General features: G+C 44.8%; 1 protein-coding gene across 2 annotated transcripts in view; it reads right to left on the minus strand.

Moving 5' to 3' along the window:
• LOC126542376 (retinal guanylyl cyclase 1) overlaps positions 1–24,645 on the minus strand; it is a 218,172-nt gene that overhangs the window by 192,222 nt on the left and 1,305 nt on the right. The window lies entirely within an intron of this gene.

Here is a 24,645-nt window from a genome sequence, read left to right on the forward strand (position 1 = left end):
AAAGCAAGAACACGTCTTCGAAGACTTGGTGAATGTGATCCTTAAATTGCTCGCAGTTCTTGTTGCTAAGTGTCAAGTATAAAAAGAGCAACTGGCGAGACGTAGCAACTAATGTAAAAAAATACAAATTCTAAAATTACAAGATACTAAACACATAGGAGGGTGATGGGGCTTTATTGCAGATTGCACACTTGTTAAATGATTTTTTTTTATTGTTACGACAAAACTGGCTCAACACGTTGGAAATAAGACCGGTTTGAAACTACGCCTGACAAGTAAGAAATTAGGTTCCGTCCCCAGTCTATGCGTATTTCTCTACTGACAAGACCGTTAAAATTGCAAACATTCGAAAATTTTGTCTTCCCTGTCTGCTCTTCCAAATCACCCAAGCTGAACGACGTCCCATTTTAATCAAAACGTCAGCTCTCGACGAGTAATGTCAGATCTTCGCGAAGCACTGGATAAATTTATTGCCGTCATTTATGGAACCATGTCGATGACTTATGTGCGTTCTCTTCTGTTATCTTTTCTTGCTATTTCGTTTTGTTTGTGAAAGTAACTGAAAAATGTCCATGCAATCACTGCATTTCGAAACACGATGTTTTCATCCTGTAACGATATTCTTGAGAAGTGGCTGCAGCAATTCTATGGTTAAGTCAGCCTTTGTACTTTAATATGACATCACAGTAAGCCCGCGATCGTTAACGGCTTTTGCAGTGGTTTACGGTGCGCCAACTTGTGGTGGACAGAGAACTAGAATACGGACAAAACCAAGTATTGACATATTGAATTCAAATGTGTTTCTAACGGAAATAGACATCACGTCTTCTTTTTTCTATTTCTTAATCCAGAGAAGAAATAAACGTCTCATAACCTGGCTATTTCACAATGACCAACTCGGACGCTTGAGGTCGCGACATGTAATTAGCTAATCAAGTCCCACAAATTGCCTCTTTAATCATTGAAAGTCGGGGTGTACGCTGTAATTACGATTTTGAAGCAGGCCCGTAATGAGATTGTGTCAACGCAGCAGAGCTTGAGAGATAAAATCCAATTCCACGATGTTCGTGCCCAAATTGTGCTAGACGCACTACATCGGCAGTCCGAGTAATATTCTCCCGAAAAAGTCCCCCCCCCCCCCCCCCCCCCCCGGCGCATTGCACGACCAAAAGCAGGTGGTACTCCAGAGCATTTCGTAGCACTTTGGAGTATGTTAGTTTTTATTTGTTTTATTTTTATCTGCCACAGCACACAACGTTTATGGTAAAGAGCAATACGGATATATAGAAAGTCGACTGAGACACGGTTAATTAACATTGTGGAAAAATCTAAAATAAACTCAGAAAGAAAATTATTAACCATGGGTATCTTTATGGATCTAACCAAGGCTCTTGATCTTGTGAAGCACTGCATAATAAAAACAAAACTTAAGAAGTATGTTATTCGTGGAACACCCTTCAACCTAATTGGCGTATATTTGAGAAACCGGCAGCAGTACGTAGTGGCAAACAATATGTCATCATCTCAAATGATAACTAAAAGCGAAATTCCTCAGGGATTCACATCAGGCCCTTTTCTCTTTTGTAGCATACATCAACGATTCACACGATTATCTCTCAGAAGACTGCGTTTTATACGCGGACGATACCAATATTTACCTGACAGGTGGTACGGAAACAGACCCTTACAAAAAAGCAATGATGTCCTGCTAAAAGTATATAATTGGCTTCAAACCAACTGTCTTTTCGCAAACACAAAGAATAGTAACTATATAGTTTTCGCTGCAAGAAACACCCGACTAATGAACAATAAATCACTAAACTTTATCAACTTTCCTGTGCAAAGCGTTAGCGAGACGAAATTGTTAGGCGTCTACATAGACAGTCAACTAAAGTGCCATAAACATATCCATGAAACTACCCTAACCCCCTATAAAAGAATCCTAGTACTGTAAACTACGTTACATTTTTCCTTGGAACACACTCCGTACTCTTTATGTCAGTTTTATACGTTCGCATATTACGTACCCTGTTACCATATACGTACCTCACGTACCCCACCACTTCATTGCCAATTATTGCAGCACTGCAGCACAAAATACAGCGCTTCGAGCTATCCTTTTCCTGAAAAGATCCGACTCAATCACATTCGTGTACCCATTACTTAACACACTGCCCGTGAAACATTACATTGATTACCACGTTCTCGTTTTGCTTTACAAAATCATGCATAATCTTATTCTGTCCTTCTGTAAAAATTAACTACAAAAATACCAGATACCCGTTGCAACCAGTTACCTCGAAAACGCGAGCCGTTCCAAAACGTCGCACTAATTATGGATCATTTACATTCTCGCATGCCGCATCGTAGCTATGGAATAAATTACCAACAGATCTAACAGCGCAACAGTCATTTATCAGCTGCAAAACTAACTTTCGCTCGATGCTCGCGCCACTTGCTCAATGAGTATGTACCATATCTGCACACTTTCACACATCGTTCTTTTTTCTCGCGCACTTTAGGGTTTATATAACAACATATAACATAGGGGGCCTCTTCACAATTCCTACGAGAGGTATAGGGCCACACCTTTATACCATACTCAATGTACATATCTTTATGTGACCAACAAAGAATTCGAAAAAAGGACTTCAGACATGCACATCACATGACTGAGGAGTCTAACAGAAAAATAAAGCACTGTAATTGCGGCTCGCCAAAGCTCTCATCCCCTAAGCCTATACTTCGTGTAACGGCGTACGCACATTTAATTGTCTCCACAACTATATCACAGAACATACTGTCAGCTATAAGACTTATAATAGACATCTGACTGAAATCTGAAGACATAGGCGAAAAAAAAAAATTCCACGCGTTTGCGAGAGTGCAACGCAGATGTGTAAGCTTGAGCTGTGGTGCGGGCTAGACATTTTCGCTCCCGATATCTCGAACTAGCCGAACAGCTTTGGGGAGCCTGAAGGTCCTGCTTCCTCCACGACATCTCAGTGTACTGCATGTTCTATAGCGTCCTGGTCTAAAATACTGCGCTCCTCTCCGATGCTCGAGGGCTCGCCGGGTTTCTAAGCATACGCGTATACACTGTCGCATCTGGGTTGGCAGGAGCGCGCCAAGCGAGGCAGTGCCGCTGGCGCCCGCGCCAAGAGGGAAACACGCCGTGATATCAAACAGTATCTTGTTAACGTGCCGTGACAGCCAACGCCCGCGTAGCCACTGACTCACGAAGGGAAAGGCCAGGCGTGACCACGCTGGGGCAAAATGTTCACGATAATGCGGCCGCAGTCGGTGGGTTCCGCCTCCCGTGATTTGTATGGCCCCTGTATACGCTTATAGATAAACAATGGTGCTATTCTGAAATACGCTTATATTGTGTTCAAGACCGTGAAAGAATTCACGGTGTCGTGTTATGTAGTGTACTAGATTCATCTGTAACTTAGCAGAACGCACGCACTCTCAACCTCCCCCCTCCCCTCCCCCAACACACGCACACACACACGAAAAAAAAAAAAACACAAAAGGGGATGGATATATCAATGCTGATGCCGATCTAAGTATTCCTTCTAATTAATTTCGCTTTGAAAGTACTCGGCTTCTAATCTGCCACTGGAAAGTGCGAAAAGTTAGAAAAGTCACTTTCTCAATATACTTTTTCAATTCGCGGGTAGTAGTTGGCCATTTTCTGTGCAAGTAATTTGCAGTGCTTAATCTAATCCATACTCACTCACCAAGATACGCTACCTGCCACATGGAAACTTTGAAATAATGAAGAAAAAAATTACGCGACGTAATTAAAGCTTGCTGTACGTGTCGCAGGTGTTGATGGACCTTCTTTATCTATTTTGCGGGGTTATAAAGACTTTCACAAATCGCGTTCAAGTGCAGTCACCCTGGCAGTGAACACTGAGAACAAACAGTATGTTCCATGTTCGCCTCTATGTCATTTTTTTATTGAACGGACCGACACATTTTCGGCAAACCTGCGAGCGCAGTGTTAGTGTGAAAGAAATTTCATATAAGATGAGACCTGGCCTGTCTAGCTTAATCAAACTGGTGGGGCGGTTTTCTCATAAAAGCATGTCTGCTGTTTACATGTTTTTGAATAGGCGGCATGCACCGGAGTTGGCCCCGAGCTAAGGCTTCCTCTTAACGCGATTAGCATTGAAACAATGCCAACGACGCAGCATATTGCCGAACAACATGTCATTCAAGCTATCACACTCTTAAGTACGTCAGGTCAACAAGTGGCGTGTTTTATTAGCATAATAAGATTATAAAACAATACCGTAGAGTCCGCTTCATAAGCTTACGCACCACGGAACTTTAGAAAACGCTTAATGTTTCCGCAGCTTCGACACGCAACCACACAGAACGGTACTGGGAAGTGTGTTGCCACGCGGTATAAGGTCAGTATGAAATTAAATAGAAACATACAGGCCCGTTTCACAGAGACACTGTAAGAGTGTCTTACAAAATGTGTTGTCCATAATCCATCTTTCATAGTCACCAGCTTAATCACTGCTCAATTTCTAGCGTGTTCTATAGCAAATGGCGAACAACATAGAATTGCACTATTCCACTGGCTGCGATCAGAAACCGGTCGGAAATCAAACATTTTCCGAAATCCCGGGGTCCTTAAAGCTTTGAGGATGACTGTACTTTTATTTTCTCAATATAAGGAGGACGGTTGGAATGTTTGCTCGTAGTATTTTGCTGCTAAAGGCTTGTAACTACTACGATGCATTTATGCGGCAGTTATTATCACTAGTAAAATGTATTGTCGTCTTGGACTTGAAAAAGCGATGACAAGACATCGTCGACACACTGGTACCTCTCTTGCCTGCGGCTTTCATTTTCTTCGCTGATGTCGCCCTTCGCACAAACTTTCTTCCTCCCGGCCAACCGTACGCTAGATGATTTCGTTCCATTTCCGCAAATTATGTTACCTGCGATGGGAAATTTTGCGATTGCTAAATTGAGGAGTTCGTAACGAAGGGAAAGTGATGAGCTTCTCCACGGAAAGAACGAAGATCATCATGGTGTTCTAGCAGCTATCGACCAAAATAGCACGACGATTAATATTTATGAGAAAGTAGCTCTAAAGAGCGCAGAAATAGCGGAAATATACACAGGCGCACATCTGTTCCCAATTCGCTTTGTCACGTTACAGATGAATTTGTAGGCGTGGCATCGAAAAAGTGAGTTTTTGAATAACAAAAGCTGTATAAGAAGGACGACAACTAAGAAAACTATGCCAAACTATGCCTGTTTTCAGATGAGGTTGTATCCTTTCTTTTTTTGAAATTCTGGCATGATTCTGGCCGCGGTTGTGGCAACAGGAACACAGACTGACCAACGTTCTTTGTATCCGCAGGCTTGTGTCGTCGCCTTCCACTCCCCGTGACCAACGTCCCGCTATCTGCTTCCACGTGTGTCCCGGCCTACAGCAGCTGCGCCATTAAAGAATCTTCGGTGCTATCGGAACCAGCGTTGCGCTTGCGCCACCAGCCCACCGTGAGAAAAGGATATAAGGAGGCGCAGCGGTACCGGCACCTTATTCTGGCAGCGGTTGTGGCAACAGGAACACAGACTGACCAACGTTATTTGTATCCGCAGGTTAGTCATATGCGTATGTATCGTTGTCATTTGTGATTCCAATATTGCTGCAGCCGCTGCCAAACATTGCTGCTGAACTTGTGTTAACTTGTACTGCCAAGCTTGCGTCGTCTCGTGCGGCCTTCCGGGTGTGGTCGGTGAAAAATGCCTACAAATGCGGAGCTTGCCAAAAGAATTGATGACATTGAATCCAAGCTTGGAAACGTAAGCGAAAGACTTCTTGATGACATTTTTGGGAAATTTCTGCTGAGGGCGAGCAATTAGGGCATAGACGTCGTAGAACTTAAGCAAACTGATTGCTTAGAAATTCTACGCTAGTTTCCAAACTAACTCATCGAAAAGCTGAGCGCCGAAAACAAAGAGCTAAAATCCGAAAACAAAGCTTTACAAGCAAACAACAACACTCTCACAAAGAAAGTTGGCGAACTGGAGCGATATTCTCGATTAAACAACGTCGAGATTAAGGGCATCCCTTGCACGCAAGGAGAGGACTGTGTGACAGTCATACAAACTATTGGCAACAAAATTGGTTGCCCAGTAACGGCCAGTGACCTCGACGTTGTTCATCGTGTTCCTACTAAAACAGAACATAAAAACATCCTCGCTCGCTTCTGCTCGAGAACGAAGAAAGCGGAGTTCGTCGCGAAAGCACGGAAAGCTAGACTCTGCCTGAGTGCTATTGGCCTCGCAACAGCAAAAGAGAACCCTGTCTTCGTTAATGAACATTTAACACTTGAAAACAAAGCTCTCTTTTCCAAAGCCTTGGGTCTGAAAAAAACGAAGAACTGGAGATTTCTGTGGACAGAAAACTGTCAAATCAAGGCCCGGAAAACAACTGAAAGCCGCGTCTTTCGCATCGCAACCGAATCCGACCTTTCAGTAATAACCTAACTCTAATCCACCTTTGCGCCACGCCTGTCCCGTAGGCAAGTCTCACAATTTTGACCTAGCTCACAGCTAACCAGTTAAAGAATCTTCTTTCAAATCATCAGCGATCTGTCTTGCACTTGAATGCGCGCAGTCTGCGCAAGCACTTCGATGAATTCTCCGATCTCGTTTCTTCATTCACCTTCCCATTTTCAATCATCGGAGTATCTGAAACTTGGTTGAGCGACCACGATAAACACCTTTTCTGTTTTTCTAGTTTTGTTCCTGAATACTCCAATCGTCCGTTCAGCAACCATGGCGGCGCAGCGCTGTACATCTATTCAGATATTACTTACAACCGAAGGAACGATCTTGAACTTAATGTAACTAATTGTGAAGATGTTTGGATTGAACTTAAAAATGACTTCCTCAACATAGACAACAAAGACCTAATAATTGGTTGCATATATCGTTCACCCTCGTCATCAGCAATAGACTTCTGTACTGCTCTCCATAAAGTCATGGGACTGCTAGCAGATGAAAACAAAAATGTAATAATTATAGGCGACATCAACATTAACCTCGCTGATAGTACGTCTACTAATGCTTTACATTATTCTGATTGTTTTAACAGCTTTGGTTATGAATGTTTAATTAAGATACCGACACGATTTGCTAACCACCCCATAGGTACATTAATTGACCATGCATTATCAAATATTGCATATCCACCAGACGCAGGTGTTGTGATGACCGACATAACTGATTACTATCCTATATTCCTAATTTTCACTATACTCATGGCTCCGAAAAAATCACGTACACGAAGTTTATATTAGACAAACAATCATTCCTTGACGCCGTGTCGAACCTTGACTGGTCCCCCATCTTTTCTACAAATGATCCACAAAAAGCATTTGCACTGTTTATTTCTATGCTTAAGTCATGTGTTGATCGTCATTCCGTTCAAGTTAAATGCAACAAGTACGCGTCGCCTCAAGATCCATGGATAACAGATAAGCTCTTAGCTTTAATGCGCAAAAAGGGTAATCTTTATAAGAAAACCAAACGACAACCATTTAACAAGAATTTAGCCATTCGGTACAAAAAGTTTTCTAACCAGCTTTCTGCCACATTGAAAAAAGCTAAAAGAACATGGTACGAAAGGAAAATTTTGGAATGCGGTAAAAACGTAAAAAAGAAATGGGAAATTGTTAACTCCTTCTTAAACAGGGCAAATAATCGCGAAGCTATAACAGAAATTGCATATCAGGGTATGGTATACAAGACCGCCAAGGAAATAGCTTATGCGTTTGCTCATTTCTTCTTTAGCAGCGAGCTACAGCCACCTGCGCATGACAATCCCTTGCCCCAGCGCCTGCCACATTCTTTCTTTTTATTTCCAACTACATCTCAGGAAGTTCTAAACATTATAAACAACATGAAAATAACCGGCGCCGGCATCGATAAATTACACCCTTCCCATATAAAATTAATTGCACCCCTAATAAGTGATGTCCTTGCAGACATAATCAACGTCATGTTTAAATCAGGCAGTTTCCCACAAGAGCTAAAACAAGGCAAGGTCACACCAATTTTTAAGAAAGGTGACCGCTCTTTAATTTTTAATTATCGCCCCATCTGTGTATTACCATTCTTTAGTAAGGTAATCGAAAAGCTAATAGAAAAACGTTTAACTAATTACCTTACAAAATTTAACATTTTCTCACCATTCCAATACGGCTTTCGCTCGGGTTACTCGACCGAACTGGCTCTCGTTGCTCTAACCGATTGTTACGTTTCGCCTACAACGCGCGGTAATGCCGGCGCGGATGCAACGGACGCCGGGGCTTTGTTCAAAACGGCGGACATTTTGGCCTGTTCGACGCCGCCGCAACGCCTACCCGCCAAGCGTGTCCAGGCGTGTTTCAGTGCCACGTGTCTTCGTGTGTGCGTGTGTGTGTGTGTGCCCTCGCTTGTCAAAGCGCGGCAGCCGGGCAGCGGAGTTCCCCGAATGAGGAGCCTGGACGTCTCTCGGCTCAACTGTTCGCGCCGTCGTGTGGGTGAGGGTTGGCGATGCGTCACTACACTCGGTTCAGCAGGTCTCTCGGCCCGACAGTTCGCGCCGTCGTGGGCTCCTGCTGCGCCGTCCCGTGACCTTCATCCCGTGAACTTCCCTCCTTCCCTTTTGGACCGCGACGCCGGGAGTATAAGAGCAGCTGCCCCCGGACGCCAAGAGAGAGGCTCCGATTTGTACTGTTGAGTTACGTGCTCTCCCGTCTCTCCACTCCGGTCGACCTGACCGGCCGCTCTTTTGCTATGTTAGAATAAACAAGTTGTTTTGTTACCAGTCTTCTCATGCTTTGCCGGGACCTTCGGATGCTTCCAGTGCCCCAGGCCGCCAGGCCAACGCTACCCTTGGGGCTTGCGACCCATTGGCAATAACGGGCGTCAGCACCGAGACCCCAACAACTCGTGCCAGCGGTGCGATTACAACATCTGGTTGCCAGCGGTGAGATCGCGACAACGGAGGCCAGCAGCGAAGAGATGCGGTTGACTGTATGCTGAGCAGCACAACGACCATCCGGGAGCAGCGCAACGAGCCCTGTGTGATGACTGGTTGCCTGCAGCGGAACGACTGCGCTGAAGTCTTGGCTGCGAGGTTTGGTGAGTGCGGGACTTTCTTCTTCTGAGTTTTGCCAGGCTTTTGTTAGTGTTAGAAACAGAGCTGGTAATTGTGGTTGTCGTTGCTACCGGGTTAGTTTGCGGCAAGACAATAGTAGGCAGTAGAGAAAGCAGCATTCAGAGCAGCCATGGATTTGAAGTCGTTGCGCAAACCGAAATTGTTGGAGCTTGCGAGAGAGTTGGGTCTGGATGTCTCAGACAAACTCAGAAAACCAGAACTGCTAAGGGCTATTCTTGAGTTAGAAGCTGAGGATGACGAGCTGTCGGAATGCCTTGAGAAGATGTTGTAATCGCACCGCTGGCACGAGTTGTTGGGGTCTCGGTGCTGACGCCCGTTATTGCCAATGGGTCGCAAGCCCCAAGGGTAGCGTTGGCCTGGCGGCCTGGGGCACTGGAAGCATCCGAAGGTCCCGGCAAAGCATGAGAAGACTGGTAACAAAACAACTTGTTTATTCTAACATAGCAAAAGAGCGGCCGGTCAGGTCGACCGGAGTGGAGAGACGGGAGAGCACGTAACTCAACAGTACAAATCGGAGCCTCTCTCTTGGCGTCCGGGGGCAGCTGCTCTTATACTCCCGGCGTCGCGGTCCAAAAGGGAAGGAGGGAAGGTCACGGGATGAAGGTCACGGGACGGCGCAGCAGGAGCCCACGACGGCGCGAACTGTCGGGCCGAGAGACCTGCTGAACCGAGTGTAGTGACGCATCGCCAACCCTCACCCACACGACGGCGCGAACAGTTGAGCCGAGAGACGTCCAGGCTCCTCATTCGGGGAACTCCGCTCCCCGGCTGCCGCGCTTTGACAAGCGAGGGCACACACACACACACGCACACACGAAGACACGTGGCACTGAAACACGCCTGGACACGCTTGGCGGGTAGGCGTTGCGGCGGCGTCGAACAGGCCAAAATGTCCGCCGTTTTGAACAAAGCCCCGGCGTCCGTTGCATCCGCGCCGGCATTACCGCGCGTTGTAGGCGAAACGTAACAGACCGCCCCGCCGGGGGAAGGAGATCCCGATGGTCAGGGGACTGCATCCGCTGTCCGGAGGGATGTCGCTCGATGATGCTCATAACCGAAGTTGGGCTTCCTTGGGCGTTTCTTGAGCGCAGCGCACAGAGAAGGCCTCGTTCTCACGTTCAGGTGCACACAGGACACTGCAAAGTGACTTCGGGAGAGTTGACATTTTTGTTCTCGTTTCCGGCAAGCGTTAGAACCACGCCAAAAGTCAACCGCTCAGTCAGCAAGCACGGCACAACCCTCACTAAGCCCTGCCAGGCTCTTTCCCCCTTTTTACTGCTGCCTAGTTCCTTACAGTAGTTTAGCAGCACTCAGAACGCGTCCACAAATCGGAAAATTTGCACTAAAAAGCACATCATCACTTTGAAACACTACACAAAAGCAATAGGTTAAAAATCCTGCCTCAGGAAGAAAAACATCAGTAACAAGCAATTTTGAGGCTGATTCCCACGTTAGGGGCTTCGACTTAAGCCATCGGCGTTACCGTTGAGACTCCCCTTTTTGTAACGCACCTCAAAGGAATATTGTTGCAAAAAGGGGAGTCTCAACGGTAACGCCGATGGCTTAAGTCGAAGCCCCTAACGTGGGAATCAGCCTCAAAATTGCTTGTTACTGATGTTTTTCTTCCTGAGGCAGGATTTTTAACCTATTGCTTTTGTGTAGTGTTTCAAAGTGATGATGTGCTTTTTAGTGCAAATTTTCCGATTTGTGGACGCGTTCTGAGTGCTGCTAAACTACTGTAAGGAACTAGGCAGCAGTAAAAAGGGGGAAAGAGCCTGGCAGGGCTTAGTGAGGGTTGTGCCGTGCTTGCTGACTGAGCGGTTGACTTTTGGCGTGGTTCTAACGCTTGCCGGAAACGAGAACAAAAATGTCAACTCTCCCGAAGTCACTTTGCAGTGTCCTGTGTGCACCTGAACGTGAGAACGAGGCCTTCTCTGTGCGCTGCGCTCAAGAAACGCCCAAGGAAGCCCAACTTCGGTTATGAGCATCATCGAGCGACATCCCTCCCGACAGCGGATGCAGTCCCCTGACCATCGGGATCTCCTTCCCCCGGCGGGGCGGTCTGTTACGTTTCGCCTACAACGCGCGGTAATGCCGGCGCGGATGCAACGGACGCCGGGGCTTTGTTCAAAACGGCGGACATTTTGGCCTGTTCGACGCCGCCGCAACGCCTACCCGCCAAGCGTGTCCAGGCGTGTTTCAGTGCCACGTGTCTTCGTGTGTGCGTGTGTGTGTGTGTGCCCTCGCTTGTCAAAGCGCGGCAGCCGGGGAGCGGAGTTCCCCGAATGAGGAGCCTGGACGTCTCTCGGCTCAACTGTTCGCGCCGTCGTGTGGGTGAGGGTTGGCGATGCGTCACTACACTCGGTTCAGCAGGTCTCTCGGCCCGACAGTTCGCGCCGTCGTGGGCTCCTGCTGCGCCGTCCCGTGACCTTCATCCCGTGACCTTCCCTCCTTCCCTTTTGGACCGCGACGCCGGGAGTATAAGAGCAGCTGCCCCCGGACGCCAAGAGAGAGGCTCCGATTTGTACTGTTGAGTTACGTGCTCTCCCGTCTCTCCACTCCGGTCGACCTGACCGGCCGCTCTTTTGCTATGTTAGAATAAACAAGTTGTTTTGTTACCAGTCTTCTCATGCTTTGCCGGGACCTTCGGATGCTTCCAGTGCCCCAGGCCGCCAGGCCAACGCTACCCTTGGGGCTTGCGACCCATTGGCAATAACGGGCGTCAGCACCGAGACCCCAACAACTCGTGCCAGCGGTGCGATTACAACACGATCAACTAAAACTAGCTATCGATGAAGGGAATTATGCAGCGTCAGTGTTTGTAGATTTAAGCAAAGCGTTATCTTATTTCGTAAGCTTGAATCATTGGGAATCACCGGTCCGGCGCTCTTGTTACTACAAAATTACTTAAGAGACAGAATGCAAGTAGTAACCATTTCAGCCGTTCATTCTAAAACCATGTTCACTAATATTGGTGTGCCCTAGGGTTCCATATTGGGTCCACTTTTGTTTTTATTATACGTGAATGATCTGCCTAACTACCTGTCCTTTTCGAAATGTATACTTTATGCAGATGATACTACTATTATTAATTCCAATAAATGTATTACAACCTTAGTATCTAACCTTAATAGCGACTTACACAGCCTGATGGAGTGGTGCCAAACTAACCACCAACAGATAAACCCGTTTAAAACAAAATTTGTTGTATTCACTTCCCACCAACGAACACTTCACTCCATTCCTCCTATATTATTGGGCGGAAGTCCTATCCCTGCAAGTTTTTCATGCAATTATCTTGGCATAGAAGTAGACAAACGTCTTAAATTTACTGAACACATAACCAAACTAAAACAGAAGATTACCTACGGGATTAGGGTACTTCTAAAAGCACGAAACATATTTGACCATCAAATATTACTATCATTATACTTTTCATTTATTCATTCCCACATTAATTACTGCGTTACTTGCTGGGGAAACACTTACGTAACCCATTTAAACTCATTGCAAATTCTACACAATCAGGCTATTAGGATAATTACATTTAGCCCATATAATAACAACGCCTCATATCTTTTACGATCTAATCACATTCTTACAGTCACACAACTCGTTAAATATAATCTAGGTACCTTTTTGTTCCGTCAAATGAATTACATACGATTAGATAGCTTGTTACCACAGTCTTCTCTATTAAATACTAATATTACCAGGTTTGCAATAAATAGGAACTTCATTTTACCTAAGCTCCATACTAATTATGGCAAACAGAGCGTCCATTTTTCATCTATCGCATTCTGGAACACACTACCAATTTACATAAAAACACTTAAAATTCACGAATTCAAGAAACAACTAAAAGATTACATTCTGTCGAATACTGATGCCTAGTCCATACTCATAACCATTCTTTCAGGGTCCCTTCATTTCATTTTCATTGCCATACCGTTAGGTTTCGGTTTTTGCCTCACATATACATTCGAGTTAACCAAAACTGTGTTCGTCACGTCGTCTACACAGTTACTTCATCAGTTGTCAACGAGATTGTGTTACAGTGCTTTTTTTTTCATGACATTTATGCATAAGTATTTCTTCAATCATGGTATTCATACTAAAACCTGTAATATTTTACCAATTTGTTGAAAACTGCTGTACTTTTGTTTTATTACGTTTACTTCGTAAAGGAGGTCCCATTGCAGTCTTTGACTCCGGGACCTCCTCCTGAATATTAACAACTTGTAATCATTCTAATGATCTCAATAAAAACCAATTCTGATTCTGATTCTGACGTTCGCTATTGTCAGGATATCTCTATCCCATTCCTTTCTTTCCCCTAATTCCCTTCTTTGTAATGACCTGAGAAAAAGAAGGGAAAAATAGTATACTGTCAGACAATAGCATCGATTATGATGCTATTCCTGGAGAGCAAACTATTTTGCTTTATCAGGTGAGACTTTAGCATCATGGTGGCTCAGGGGCTATGGCATTCTTGGATTAATTTCCACCCCCTGGGGCCCTTTGACGTTGCACCCAAATACAAATAAACTTTTCTCAACTTTATCACTATCACGGGCGTGCGCCATGCAGCTTAGCAGCAAGTTGCTGACAAAACAGAGAACGCGTCAGTTTTCCCCACATTGTGCCGGTTTGAAATCGGCTCAAGGCATAACGGAACAGGTTGTAACATTTCTTCACCGAAGTGCAATAAATGCCATGGGTGAGGTCGTAGCCGTCCCTTCATACTATCGTGGCCGCCTTTCTGGTGTCGTCGCACACGCACTCTCTTCACACACCCAAACGCCCCCCTTAAGCCTGGTCCATCTGATAACGCTTTGTAGAACACCAAATTATGCCGGATAGCCTGCTACCTGCAAAATGCTTCGACTAAAATCGATTCCCACCATGGGAATCGCGTGGGATCTGCATGTGTATGTTCGTTCGTCGTTGCGCATGTTAGAGTTAGTAAAATGCGAATTCATATGCGCTCGCTACTGGAATCGCCGTAGAAAAGTATCACAGACCATGCAATAAGATCGGGACAGCTCCTCACTCACTCACTCACTCACTCACTCACTCACTCACTCACTCACTCACTCACTCACTCACTCACTCACTCACTCACTCACTCACTCACTCACTCACTCACTCACTCACTCACTCACTCACTCACTCACTCACTCACTCACTCACTCACTCACTCACTCACTCACTCACTCACTCACTCACTCACTCACTCACTCACTCACTCACTCACTCACTCACTCACTCACTCACTCACTCACTCACTCACTCACTCACTCACTCACTCACTCACTCACTCATGTTTACAAGCCATCACTGGCCAGAAGCCTGGAATGGTGGCGTAAGCCCCCGCGTCTTTTTTCCCGCGCTTCAGCTACCGGTAGTCATAGAAAATGGATCCTGTAATTTATGTTCACCCTACCAGATGCGCCAACGGAGGACTGTGCTCCATCAGTTCTGCTAGTGCATGACCTGTGAACGTTGCTATCAAGACCTGCTGCTCGACGGGATCACAAGAAGGCAGTAAGCCATTTGTTCTTGAGAATAATAAAGAATTCAGAAATTTATGCAATGGCTATATAGCACACTGAATAAAGTACACTTGTCCTGGATACGATAACTAGAATACTATTCAAACGCGAACTTTATTAGCTGGTACAACTCGCCTTTCGTTTATTTCCTTTTTTTTTTGTTCTAGTGCTGATAACACGTTAAGGAAGAAATAAACACCCCTCACGGGGTGTTTTATTTTATAATTAGCAGAATCTTTAAAAATCACCCGCGACATGTAGCAAGAGAGAAAAAGAGATGAATAGGAAAGGCAGGGAGGTTAACCAGATATTAGTCTCCGGTTTGCTAGCCTACCTTGTAACAAAATTCTATTTTTTGAGCTAGATTACTCGCAGAGGCTGACATTATTTGAACAAGAAGTTAAAGTGAATGTTCGAGTAATTAACATATCTTTCCCATTAACTTTTAAACGAGTCCTTTCCGAAACTTTTCCACCACATATTGCAATCTATGGATTGTAACCTGTGGCATTTAAAGGCATATCCATTTGGAGCAAATTCTGTGGATGACTACTGTTTCGAGATATCCGTTCTCAATATTTGCGACGGAATGTGTTGGTGTTTCAGTAACTTTCGAGCTTCGATATATAAAACGGCGTTTTATTAAAAAAATAAGTAGAACTGTGCATTTTTATGGCAAGTTTGACTGCACTTAGCTCAAAACTAGTGATAGTTTTAGAATTCATTACAAGTGGATGTGCCTCGTGATATCACTGGCTTCAACTTCTGTATCGCTAAATGTGCGCTATAGCAATTTGTTGAAGAGCTTATTAGAGACTTTTTAATTAGTCAATTATGCGTATTGATTTCTAAAGGAAGTAATGCCTGTCTGTTAAAATGCCTGTTAACGTTAAAATAAGACGCCCGGTATATGAAAGTGGGGACGGACAAGAGCGTAACACACAACCGCCTAGACAAGGGCTGTCGCACTTGCAAGGGCCGCAGCACACTTTCTCTTCCACAGGGGGCGCAAGGGTGCATGCTTCAAAAGAGGCACCACCGTTATACACCAGCAGAAGTGGTCGATTCAAACAAAACTCGTACGTGTAGTTCGTAGCAACGGTTCTCGCAGATAAAATACTCAGAAGCTGTCTCTCCCGGCCTTCCTTCGGTGCAGTGCTGTGCTTGCCCGTGTTCCCGCAGCCCCATCGCTCCACTAAGAGATTTCAGAAGCGTCACCTGGAAATACCGTTAGAAACCATTACGGACGTGTTCATATTTAATGCTTGCTGCCTCAGGGCGGCAAAGCTGTTCTTATAGAGTGCGACGGCTTAGGTTCGCAATCTTCTCTCGCTTGCCAAGCTCCCCGAAGCAAAGCCGATTAAAAAACCAGTCCGATAGCTTTGCCATCCAAGCGCAGACGGCTATTACGCTACCGATCATGGAACGTGGTTCGCGTGAAGAATTCATTTGCCTGGGAGGTTTCAATAACCCTGGCGCACTGGGCAGAAAAGGCTGGCGGAAGTCTGTGCTTTGATTCTGTGCACATGCCATGCCTTGTTAGAACAGAAGAACCTGTAGTGATTCTAATATGAGGACACCATGGGTACTTATTACACATACCTTACTCTAATAAGTGTTATGTAATGCGCACTGTGGTTAATGCAGGCAGTGAAACTTTGACAGCGGAGTTGGTCCGAAGTACCCCGTTCCCCCACCCCCCTTACTACGGCGTGTCTCATAACTGTATCGTGGTTTTGACACTCATACTCCCACAATTTATTTATTTTCTTTATTTCGACGATATGAAAGTGCCGAGCGGCCGTTGCCTCAAAGAATGCGTACGCGCTTCTCCGGGATCGTGAGTCACCCTAGGCTAGACATTCTGAATGTGCCAGATTAATTTCAGGACATGTCCAAGTTTCGTTCTTTTTCTTTAGTTGGTATAAAATTTAAAAAAAGAAAGAGCGTTTTTCTGTCAGTGCCCAAAATATCAGTTAATTGCTAATACTCACCAGCGTAGTCTCGATAAGCACCTGGCGCACCCTTTCAAAACGTGCCTCTCACGCGGTCATCAAGCAAAGCTACATAAATCCGAAGAACGCTGTCTGCAGATAAATTCTTATCGCAGAAGTGAGGAACACGTATGCGAAAAATTGTTGTACGGACTAAAATCAGTGTTCTGAGCTGCTTCTACTACATGAGCAATTTACCCTGAAAAAAAAAAAAGGAAGACAATTCACGCGTGGCCAACAGCGGGCTTGCAGAGAAAAGAGCTTGTCACTTTATTGTTTTTCTTTTCAGTAAATGCCTATATCTTACGTTAATACTACATTTTGAAGGATTATTTTCGACAACCAGGTGCCCTTTACTGCGTCCCCAATGAAATGGACACAGTAAAGGACACATCAAAAATACGGGTGCCTTTCCATTTCGGCCCCATCGAAATGTGACCGCCGCGTCGGGGATTTGATCTCGCGACCTCGTGCTTAGCAGTGCAACACCATAGCCGCTAAGCCACCGCGATGAATGTTCATGCTACCCCCATTTTAGTGCCTTCTAACAAAAGATTTCAACGTTACAGATCGTATATGTGTCATGCAAGTATAAGCTTGGTATAATGTTGTCAAGTAGGTATACAGTGTACTATCTATGTGTTCTTGCATTTCGTCCTGCATGAGTGTACACTCCTGCAAGTGTTCTTAGTCAATTCCGAGAATAGTACTTATGTGTGCAACAGTACAAGTTTCTTCTTACGTGGCTAATTGGGCTGATGTGCAGAACACCGCCCGTGTTCGTTCGTTCGCTCTGTCTGTATTCAATGCCTTGCTGCACATTTCGTGATTTAATTTTGTTAGCCATGTGACAAGGACTAGCAGGTGCCACCGAAAGGCGACAACGTATGCTATTACATGGTGTCATTAAGCAGAAAAAAAACCTGCTAGAGGAATGACAACTTCAAATTGTCAGAGGACAAAGGAAGATTCAAAGGCAACAAAATAAACGTGAGAAGGAAAAGATAGACAAGCAAACTACACTTTCTTTTAAACATTGCGAGTTTATAGAAGAAACTTCTGACTTGAAGACTTTCCTTAGACGTTTACTGGCAAGGGGGTGGTGGGTGTGTCTTGGCGTCCCGCAAGCTACTTCGATTTCTCTAGTAATTGCTGAAGCTTGTCACCCACCATTTAAAGTCATACAAAGGGCTGAAACCTGCCGACATATTTATCGCATCTTAACGCAACACGAGAGGCAACCATTAAACCCCGCGCTTAGCGAACGAAACGAAAGCAAAATTCACAATGTGCTGTCCGAGAAGATAAAGCATTATTACCACGATGTGAATTATGCAAAACTGGATGTTATTTATCTTCCTTGGATGTTAACAAGTCCTAAAATAGAATTATTGGTCGAGCAGATAATATTTAAGAGAGATGTCCATACTCATTATGTCCGCAGTACATTCGCATGTATACAAATGGTTAATCTCATAAAAATTCATTTTCCCTTTCCCCTGTGTAGGGTAGCCAACTGGGCTCAGTCCTGGTTAACCTCCCTACCTTTCCTTTATCATTTGCTCTCTCTCTCTCTCCCCTTCCCCCCCTCGGCGTCAGCATACGTCATTACACAATTGGCGTTAGAGCAAACATTTAACTTATCACCAGAGACGTCTTCCACCGTGGCAGAACTGTTTGCAATCCTGTGTGCTTTGTGTTTCATAACATCAGTAAAATATGCGCAAAATGGGTCAGTTTTAGCGATTCCAAGCCGCTCTCGCTTTACTACAAAGCAGTAAAAAAATTATTCGAGCACTTTGCTATTGTATATGAGACGCTCAAGGAACACACAAAAGCAAGCAACCAATGAATCAAGTAATTGTATTTCAATGAATACCCGAACACTGCATTATTCCTGATAACACTGCAGCGGACGCAGATGCAAATCGAGCGCACAATAACGCACAGACAATTAATATTCCTGTTTTGCGCAATGAAATCCGTCTGCTCCTGAGAGAAATAACCTGTCTTTTCAGCAAAGCTACCTGGTTTGATCAGGAACCTAAGAACTCGGAGTTATACTTTATCGACCCATGTAAAAACCTGTAAATTCTATCAAATCTGAGAGCAAACAAAATATTCGAAACATTAGTGCGCCCCCTGTGGTTTCGTACTACACTTACGTGACACTATATATACAGGATAAGAACCTGATATACATATAACAGGTTTTATCAGGTAAACGTATCATTTTATACAGGATATGTTTACCTGATGACCCCGGCAAAATAAACAAGGGAGTTCTTCGGTAGTTGGCATAAAAGAAAGGGTGGGTAACGTGCAGACAAATTTCAGAGTATGTGGGTCAATTACTGCCTTTCGAGTAAATTGCGTGTGTAAGTGCTCCGGAACATTTCGAGAGTAACGCCGTCCTATAACTGCCATCAAGACAAAATTTGTTAAATGGGGGGAAAAGGAAAGTACAGCCAACGTGCATGCGTAGGTAAATGTGCGTCATAAATTACAGTCGTTATATATACAACCGATGAAGTGATTGATCAAGTGCTCGATTGCCTTATCCGGCTGGTATCCGCTCAGTTTACCTTTGTCCAGAGAAGACTCTACGCCACACCATGTTCATACTTGGTGAAAATTGGGGGCATGTGCAATGCTTGGCGAAACATTAATGTTTATGGATTAATGATGAACGTTGCAAACAATTACGGAACCATCGTTTTGTTCCTGTTAACATGCCTTACGTGAAACACCTGTGGTGTCCTCGATGAACTAAACGAATCACCTTGTTTATATTTCGTAGGTATAGGGGTAAGGTTATGGGTGATGTGCAGGCGAAGTTGAAAATGAGTGGTTCAATCACAGCGTGTAATTCAGCCCGCCGTCCCGGGCGAATTATAAGCCACCGAAATCAAGTTCGTTTGAAATGAAAGAACATTTTGACTGACAAACACACAACAGGTTTATATATGTGTATATGTATGTAAGGACTGGGGGGCCTGAGAAGCTCGTTGAAGCCCGCCTCTCTCTCTCTCTCTCTCTCTCTCACACACACACACACACAGACGCACACGCACACACGCACACACGCGCACACGCACACGCACGCACGCACGCACGCACGCACGCACGCACGCACGCACGCACGCACGCACGCACGCACACACACACACACACACACACACACACACACACACTCCGCCTATGACGCCACAGACCTCAACCTCCTACAAAAAAGATCTTCTCTGTCGAGGAATTGCAACGCGTCAATTTGAAAAAAAGTGTCTTATATACGGAGTGATTATTTTTCAATTTTACGGAATTCTTAAAAGTCGCCGGTGGCCGATACCATATAATTCCTGTCCATGAGCTGGATTATTCGAAGAGGCGGACATTACTATCACGAGAAATAGAAACACATATTCAACAAATGAACAATCATTCAGTATTTGCCTTCCTAATTGATTACTTTATGGCACAAATTGAAATTTATGAAATGTAGCCGATGAGCTTGCAAACGTACACACTTGAAATCAATTTCTAGGATAACACCACTCTCGAGATATTGTCACGTGGTAGTGACTGTGACGAACACAGTTCCAAACTTTAAATGACGAAACTAAATCTGTATCGGGCGAACTTGTGCCCTCAAAAGCAAGTTACACGCAATGATAGCAACGATAGCGGCGAACACAGTCGGCGATCGTCGGAAATTTGATCAGCGGGTCAAGAGCGTCGGCTTTTACACATCGTTTGTCGAATGTTCCAGAGTAATTGCTGGGACCCGCGTGTCTTTCAGAAAGTTCGACACTATTCGCGTCGCGCATATATGCAGTAAGATTACACAAGGTTCAGTGACCAGACAGCGGCTGGAACCGTCGATAACATTCCAGAAACTTCCGATACATGCAGGCGCGTCCTGCGCTGTGCAATAACATTTATTAGGCGGTGACAAGCGGTCGCCAGGAAAAGATAAACAAGTACACGTGTCATTATTATTTCCCAAAGTATCGCACGAAATACTAGGGCGTTCCAGTTACTTTTGAGCTTCAAAACATAAACGAACGAGCTGTTCAAAAAGTAAGTGGGGCAAGAGTGCATTTTTACGGCGGGTTTGATGCCGCATATCTTAAAACTGGTGTCACTGTGGAAATTAATTCCAAATGGATACGCCTTGCCAACTCACCGGCTACAATTAGTAAATTGCAATATGTGCTGCAATCAACGAAGAAGTTAATTAGTGAATTTTTATTGATTAGCTCAATATGCGTTTCGGTTTCTCATGAAAATAATGTCCCCTTCTCTGAATGATCCAGCTCAAGGACTAGAACTATAAGCTATCTGTAACAGGCGATATTTAAAAATTCCGTTAAACTTAAACATGATTCCCCCGAATACAAAAGTCGCGGCGTCGCATCATATCAGCAAGCACAAATACTACGTTACAAAGGACCAAAACGATGCGGCGTCAGAGTAGCGCACTTTTCACTAAAAATTTCCTCGGCCACTCCACTCTGTGAAAGTGGTTAACCAGCGAAGCCGCTACGGTGGTTCGTAAAGCTCTTACTCCCTGTTTAGTAATTACGCGATTTGCGATTGAGATACGTAATGATCGAGAAAATCTCCTAGGAACCTTGCGCAGGCGCCGTCGAATCCCGCCCCGTGCTCTTATGGCGTCGACGTCTCTTCGCAGCATTCTTGGCGTCGCAATATGCATCGTCGGCTCTCGGTCGTCGCTTACGTAGCACATCGCGGGCACGCTCTTCCTTTCGGGCCGCATGGGTTGGCGTGACGTCGACGGTCTCTCTCCCGCCGCTGCTCTAGCTGTCGCTCCTCGTAGATATACGCTGCTCTTCTGGCGTATACGGGTCACGCGTGGCCCTCCCATAGCAATGGTGGAGCGAAATGGCACCAAATCTTCCTCTTGGTCGCATTGTCAGGCGTACACTGTGTCACGCACTACGTTGATCATGCATTCACAGAAACAAAGCTGCGGCGAAGCGCCGTTTTAAACACAGGTGGCCGTTATACCGGGCTTCGACACGAGCGGCGATGTGCGTTTGCTTCTGTTGTTGGCTCTTTCGCTCTCACTTTTTAGGGGAGAGTTTTTCCGCGAGGACGCCGTAAAATTCCGGATCCTAGCCATAGACAGCTTCGCTGTAAAGCGCTGCAAACGGGGCGAGCGGCAAGAGTTGGAGGCTTTCCGGCATCGCGGCCAAAACAAATGAAAAGCGAAAGACCGACGTTTACCACTTTGGGGGAAGTGTTTCGCAATATCGCCATTGACCGTCATGTCTCTGTCCGAATATTTTGTAGCAGAACGCACTTCCCTTTCACTTTTGGCCCTTCCCCACAAACTCTTGATTGGTCAATATTCCTGCATTCTTTCTTATCACTATTTCTCTCTCTCTCAGTCCGCGCGACCCTCTCTTTTGGAACTACATTGGGCACATTGAAAAAAAGAAAAGGAAGAACGATCCGGAAATATTTAGCACTCAAGACAGCCCATCGCTTTGCCGCAAAGAAAAAAAAGGAAAAGAGAGAAAGATAAAGAACAATGATATGCGGACTTGTCTGGACTTCGTTCAACAAATTTCGCGCTTTGTGTCTTTTTCCAATTAGGACAGAAGCGATGTCATTCTTCCCTGAATCGGACAGGTTGACCCTTTCTGTTTTGCGCCAGCTTTTCGAAGTTGACGCGATATTTGAGCGCTTCCGTGTTCATAGAAATAAAATGCTAACCAGCGCGAGTAATGTCCAAATAGTGAATCGGCGAAATTACGTAAACAAACTGGCAGTAAGGTAAAAAGGTGGGTGGGTTGGAAAGGATGCATACTTATTAATCAGTGCCAAAATAACGGAAGACACAGAGTTAGTAGAACACAGGACGAGCGCTGTCTAACAAATGAAATTTATTGAACAAGACGCACGAAAGAAAAAAACACGAATAAACCAACACCTGCGTGCGCAGGAAATCTAAGCCACCTGGAAATAGTTACCGAGGAAGAGCGTTTCACCATGTAACAGAAACTATAGGCGGCTCAGGTACACAATCATCGCGCAACCTTTCTTTATGGAAGGCTGCAGCAAGTTCACGACCCCTTTGCCTTGGTGCCTGATGGTGACGTCAGTTTTTTTTTTTGAAGATAGGTTTGCACTTACAAGATCTGCAATGTCCTGGAAGATGACAGGTCGGCGTTGCTTTCAAAGTATTTTATACAGACGCAGGCGCTCACTGATGCAGTTGCCCATCTGCCCAATGTAGGCTTTCCCGCAAGGGAGATGAATTCGACAAACTACGCCTACGGCTCAGAAAACGAAGGGTCTGCGATGACTCACAGAGCAACCAACAGCAGTTGATCCATTTGCCTTCCTCTCAATTGCAGCACAAGCCTTACGTACTGAACGGTTGGGCGAAAAAACATCCACGTCAAAACCTTTCACTATCTTCGTAAAACGATGGGACAGTCTATGAACATATGGCACCATAACAAATTTACTGCTCCTCTTATAATGCCCATGTCGTCAGTTTTAACAGGAAGAGATTTGCACTTCTTGATGAGTTTCTCAGACGTCGACACAAACCCGTGCGCAGGATACCCTGCCTTTGTTGAACGAACAATCTGCTGCTGAAAATTATCGTAACATTTATGTAGGCAAGACTTTTTAAAGGCGGACTGTAGAGAATCTTGAGCAGTAGAGTTCTTGATAATCTTTGAATTCTTGAAATATTGTTCAATGAATTTCTCTTGTTAGGCAGCGCTCGTCCTGTGTTCTTTAGCTCCGTGTCTCGTTTTTTTCGTGCTGACTAATATGTATACAATCTGGCAGATTTAAATAAAGCTCTCTGTCTGCGTGGAGCTATATAGGCTTACTTTTGTCGACCAATTATTCAAGACCAACACGCTTGCTGTCAGCCTAGCTTTTCTTTGTATAGCTGACCACATCAATCGCACCACTCTTCCACGGGCTGAGAAGTCGAGCGCTTTTCATAGAATGGTAAATTTCTAATTTCGCTACAAGATATCCACTAGCTTTCACAATATTTACACTTTGAACAACTTGTAAACTTGTGATTACTTAGTAGTGATCACTTAGTAGTTTGAATGCCGTGAAAAAGACAAGTCCACTTGTCGGAACGTTGGCTCCCGCTTTTATCTTGTTCACTTTTTGCTCATCGTTTAGTAGTGATTTAGTCTGGTTAGATTAAATGTGAGTTTTCGCGACGTGTACGTAGTTAGATTTCAACTGTCAACTCATACACAGTTTTCTACTTTCACCAACAGACTTCCACTAGGCACGATAGCCCTCTTCACTTTCCTTTCCACACACGAGAAAACCAAAACAAACTGAGCTTTATTGACGTCCCCTGTAGCTTACGTATCTTAACGCCGTCACTAATAGCATTGCATACAGCACTCTGCTAAGCTGCATGATTTGCCAGTTTGCCAAGAATAAATATTAAATTTAGGTCATGGTGGAAGCACCGGAAAGGATTTATCACTGTTATTTCACTGAAGTATTGGGCAAAAAATATATACATTGTCATTTCATGGCAGTGTGCGCACTTTGACTGGGCAACGCTAGAAGTATTAACGCTGGAGCGAAAGTCAGGCCACTGACAAATGGCAACGCTGATAGATGTAAACATCCCTTGTCCAGCGGCCGTTCCCGCCATGCTATGTGCAGCGTCACCGCGAAATAAATAAAAAAAGTTATGAGCAATTCAATGCAAAAAGCCTTTGTTGAGGTGCAAATTACCAGTGCAACGCGCAGATGTGATACGTTGTAGAAGTGTGCGACGCAGGCTAGTTGGTGATATGTGTTCCTTCAGTTTGTCTTCAGTTTCTGCGCTATTTACCGTCAGAAAACGTGATAAATTTGAACTTGAGAGACC

This window comes from Dermacentor andersoni, chromosome 2, assembly GCF_023375885.2.
Source record: "Dermacentor andersoni chromosome 2, qqDerAnde1_hic_scaffold, whole genome shotgun sequence".
In the NCBI taxonomy this organism is placed as follows: domain Eukaryota; kingdom Metazoa; phylum Arthropoda; class Arachnida; order Ixodida; family Ixodidae; genus Dermacentor; species Dermacentor andersoni.